This window comes from Eucyclogobius newberryi, unplaced genomic scaffold (genome assembly GCF_026437365.1).
Source record: "Eucyclogobius newberryi isolate DKJ021-1_F unplaced genomic scaffold, fEucNew1.0.hap1 SCAF_22, whole genome shotgun sequence".
NCBI classification, from domain to species: domain Eukaryota; kingdom Metazoa; phylum Chordata; class Actinopteri; order Gobiiformes; family Gobiidae; genus Eucyclogobius; species Eucyclogobius newberryi.
In genome coordinates, this window is record NW_027315857.1 from 23,217,311 (window position 1) to 23,222,310 (window position 5,000).

Consider the following 5,000-nt stretch of genomic DNA (forward strand, 5'->3'; position numbering starts at 1 on the left):
CTGTACTCAACAGTCACAACAATAAGGACTTCTACTGTACTCCTTCACCTCCTTCACCTCCTTCACCTCCATCACCTCCATCACACAATGCGTAACCCTGGAGACGTGAACACTGTGTCCCAAACACCTGAACCTGGAGCAGAACGAGCTCTTTGTCTCTTTAAATAAACTAAACACAAATAAATCTAAATAAATAAAAACACAAATCTTAGACATCTTAGAGCCTCAGACACGTGACCTGCCCTGGCACAGCTCTAATCTGCCCTTCACGTGACGCGTCTATAACACTTCCACCTGAAGAAGAAATCAAAGTGTTTCTCTTGTTTATATCACATTAAAACAAACAAACAATCAAACAAACAAACACGCGCCGCGGCAGTCGCACCGGAGAGTCACGGCCGCGGCTCCGCGTCGCGGCACAACAGCCTGACGCCTGCGCCTCTTACGTAACGTCACCGCCGGGTTCTCTCACCTCACACCGGACAGGCTCGTGCACGCGCTCACTGTCCTCGCGCCATGGGCTCGCGCGTCCAGAAAACAAAAACAAAAACACACTCCGATCCGCGCCGGGACGACCCCCCCGGGGAGGAAAAAAAAACCCCCAACAACTTCCAAAACAAACGGGTGAACGTGTAACGGGAACTGCTCCGTGACCCGCCCGCGGCGCCGGGTCCACTGCGCGTCCCAGAGACTCGCTTCCGGTCAGGCGCACGCGAGGGCACACGGAGCGGGGGTCCGGGTGGAGAAAGTTTGGCACGACGCGTGAAAAGTCCCCCCCTCCCGAAAAACACACACACACACACACGGTCCAAACAGCGGGGCGAATCCGTGCGGGGCAGAGTGACGTCAGCCGCGCGTGGGAGACGGACGAGGGCGGTGCGTGCCAAAGTTTGAGGCCGGCTTCCTGCGTCGGTGTCCGGGGGGGTGAGAGTGGTCCGATCCGGTCCGGGACTCGGCCGGTTCCTCCAGGGGCGAGGCCGCGGGGGGGGGGGGGGTGTCGGACCTGGGGGGCCCGGTGAGGGCGAGAGCGGGGCGACCGCGCGGAGATGAGGTCCCGGGCCGGGGGGGAGGGGGGGGACGAGGACGCACCGCGGAGGAGCTGCTGCCGCCGCTGCTGACGGGGAGAAGGGGGAGAAGAGACGGGGACGGCGTGCGTGCGTGTGCCCGGGGACGAGGGGGGAGGGACGGCGTGCGCGCTCCTGAGAGACGGGGGGCCGGGCCAGCGCGAGAGGGGGGGAGAGGACGGGACAGGGCTAAAACAGGACTAAAACAGGACTATAACAGGGCTAAAACAGGACTAAAACAGGACTAAAGCAGGACTATAACAGGTCTATAACAGGACTATAACAGGACTAAAGCAGGACTATAACAGGTCTATAACAGGACTAAAGCAGGTCTAAAGCAGGACTATAACAGGACTATAACAGGACTAAAACAGGACTATAACAGGACTATAACAGGTCTATAACAGGACTAAAACAGGACTATAACAGGACTAAAGCAGGACTATAACAGGACTATAACAGGACTAAAACAGGACTATAACAGGTCTATAACAGGACTAAAACAGGACTATAACAGGACTATAACAGGACTAAAGCAGGACTATAACAGGACTATAACAGGACTAAAGCAGGACTATAACAGGACTATAACAGGACTAAAACAGGACTATAACAGGTCTATAACAGGACTAAAACAGGACTATAACAGGACTATAACAGGACTAAAGCAGGACTATAACAGGACTATAACAGGACTAAAACAGGACTATAACAGGACTAAAGAAGGACTATAATAGGTCTATAACAGGACTAAAACAGGACTAAAACAGGACTAAAGAAGGACTATAACAGGTCTATAACAGGACTAAAGCAGGACTAAAGAAGGACTATAACAGGTCTATAACAGGGCTAAAGCAGGACTAAAGCAGGACTAAAGAAGGACTATAACAGGACTAAAGCAGGACTATAACAGGACTAAAGCAGGACTAAAGAAGGACTAAAGCAGGACTATAACAGGTCTATAACAGGGCTAAAGCAGGACTAAAGCAGGACTAAAGAAGGACTATAACAGGACTATAACAGGACTAAAGCAGGACTATAACAGGACTAAAGCAGGACTATAACAGGACTAAAGCAGGACTAAAGAAGGACTAAAGCAGGACTAAAGCCGGACTATAACAGGACTAAAGCAGGACTAAAGAAGGACTAAAACAGGACTAAAGCAGGACTAAAGCAGGACTAAAACAGGACTAATACAGGACTAAAGCAGTACTAAAACAGGTCTATAACAGGACTAAAACAGGACTAAAACAGGACTAAAGAGGACTAATGCAGGACTAAAGCAGGTCTAAAACAGGACTAATACAGGACTAAAACAGGACTAAAGCAGGTCTAAAACAGGACTAATACAGGACTAAAACAGGACTAATACAGGACTAAAACAGGACTAAAGCAGGACTAAAACAGGACTAAAGCAAGACTAAAACAGGACTAAAGCAGGACTAAAACAGGACTAAACCCAGACTAAACCAGGACTAACTGGACCTGATCAGGCTGAGTGAAGAATATCCCACTGGGTAAAGAATTTGGATAATTTTTATCACGTTTAGACCTGGTTTTGTTTACGTTGGTTCATCTGAAATGAAACAACAGTGCCCTCTGATGGTCGTGAGAGGCAAGTGCGATACAAAAAGCAACATTTAAAGTGCTGTAGGTTTTTTATGCTTTTCTAATTTTGACTTTATCTGGTGTATTTATACCTGTTTTACACCAATCGAGCAGATATTTGAGGAGAAAAGTTGAAACACCAGGGACACTCATTCCAGTCAAAGTTCATGCATAATTTACACAAAGAAATAATTCAATAACATTAATTCATCAAAATAAAGTTGCTCTCTTGTATTACTATTTGTTGAATTTAAAAAAGTAATATAAGATGAATTTTTTCCCAGTGTTTGCTGGGTAATTTCCTAGTGTGAAGTTATCAATTACAAACAGGAAGTGAAATTATAAACCTAAAAAATGTGCTATTCAGTGATAATATTTGTATCATTTTTAGCTAAATTCAACACGTATAGGTTAATCTTATCTACATTTTAGTTCAATGAGTTGTCCGACCTGTAAAAGGTAAAAGGGAACATTAAAAGAGCCACGTTCATGACATCTTTGTTTGGTAAAAAGCATATTATGAGAGTGGAAAACATTTTCTAAATTACCATCTCGGAAACTTAGAAAATAAGCTGTAAAGTCAGATCATTAATTTCTCAATTATCTTTTTACTTTCTTGTAGCATTTTAGGGCATCCTTTTTGGCATGGTTTTCCTCCATCAATTTTAACTTTTATTGCAGATCTTTAGCTTTTTCTCCCTTTGTTTCTTTTTTCGGAGGTTATGGCTATAATTTGTCCTCTCGAGACCGCTCTAGAAGCATCTCATAGGATGGCTGGAGACTTGTGTCGGTGGTTGTAAAGCCGAGTTTTGCAGCGGCGGTGGCAGGTGCGTCAGCTCAAAGCGTCGCCATGACAGCAAGTCCAGACTTTTCAGTAAAACAGAGGGGAAATGATTATATTTCAGATTTCACAAAACATTTTGCCCTTTTTTGGTTTGACATGAGCAGCAGGTGTGACATAGAACTGTTACTTAGCAACCAGACTGTAAACAAGGGCCAAAGTCCAACTAAATCATACAATATTTACGATCTGACAAAAAAATCACACACGACGACATGTTTACTTTGTCAAATTATTGTTTGAACCGTCATAAAAAGGTGTAAGTCACGTGCACATTTTCTCTGCATTATTGATGGAATGGCGCTCTTTGATGACATCACAGAGGGATTCTGTCATTTACAACCTTTTATTGGACAAACTGCCCCTTGACAGACGTAAAAGTGTAATTGTTTACCACAGGGACTATATCTCACCATCAAACGTGATCATTGGAAAAACACAAGTCATGTTGACTTTAATGTCTCTGAACATTGTCTCTTCAAATAAAGACTGAACCAAACTAAATCTTGTCTGAAGTGTGTCCCTCAGTCATGTGATGTTAGCGCCCTCTGCTGGCTCCACATATATCCCCTCTTCTCTGTCCCACACGTAGTTTAACAAAAAGTGAATAATTTCATTGCAGACTTTTCAAACACGTCGAGTACTTTTATGATGAAGTACGTCTATTACTGACCTCTGACCTTCTGCCAGTCATCGGTCAGTCGTTTGGGGTCGAGCTGTCGTGAGTGTCAAATGTTAAAAGTCTTACATTTGTCTGTGTGTGAAAGACACTGAGATATTTCAATGAAAAATAACACATCATGTTGGTTTGAACACACTTTATTAGAGTTAATGTTAATAATCTTACATTTTTCAAACAAATCCAAGTCAAATGAACAAAAAGATCCAGAGATCGATTTGAGGGTCAAACGGGAACAACTGACCCTGCAAAGTGTTGTTCACACGAGAGCATTAAAAACAGTGACATTTAATCAAACACAATACGATTACCGTATTTTCCGGACGATAAGTCACACTTTTTTTCATAGTTTTGTCCAGGATGTGACTTATATGTGATATTATTTGTAATTTTCACACTGACAGCCACAAGAGGGCGCTCTAGGCTCTAAGCGACGCAGAAGAAGAATCTGCACTTCCTCTGGAGTTTGTGGAGGGTCGGCACTGGATCATACACTCTTAACTCACGGAAGTTCGAATTTGGAAGTTGAAGAATCCAATATGGCGGCCCTCGTGTTGTATATTCTCTGTCTTGCAGTGGGATTCCTTCAGATCTAATGGCCCAACAGTTAGTTCCCCTCGTCTCCAAACTACTACAAAAACTTAGGGTTAGGGGTTAACCCTATACTACGTGTGAAGTGGAACAGCCTGTAATGCAATGAAAAAAAGCTTTTTAGAGAGAAAAATATTGCCTGAGCTGTATCAGTGGGACCCAATTCATATAAAGTATTAGTACTTTTTCCCCATTGAAATAAATGGGGCATTATTCT

The 5,000-nt window shown here is 44.0% G+C and overlaps 2 protein-coding genes across 3 annotated transcripts in view; both read right to left on the bottom strand.

Annotated features, from left to right (window-relative positions):
• The window catches only part of kif1ca (kinesin family member 1C, a), a 53,428-nt gene extending 52,430 nt beyond the window's left edge, over positions 1 to 998 (bottom strand). The window contains exon 1 of one of the 2 annotated variants that reach the window (XM_072459394.1): positions 473 to 998. The gene's annotated coding sequence lies outside the window, so the exon portion shown is untranslated. Of the gene's footprint in view, positions 1 to 446 lie in introns of both variants that reach the window. The other variant, XM_072459397.1, reaches the window with a different exon arrangement.
• Positions 999 to 4,885: 3,887 nt separating this feature from the next.
• Positions 4,886 to 5,000, bottom strand: part of LOC140371548 (macrophage mannose receptor 1-like) — a 19,207-nt gene continuing 19,092 nt past the window's right edge. Inside the window, exon 9 of the mRNA XM_072458718.1 lies at positions 4,886 to 5,000. This exon is cut by the window's right edge and continues 932 nt beyond it. The gene's annotated coding sequence lies outside the window, so the exon portion shown is untranslated.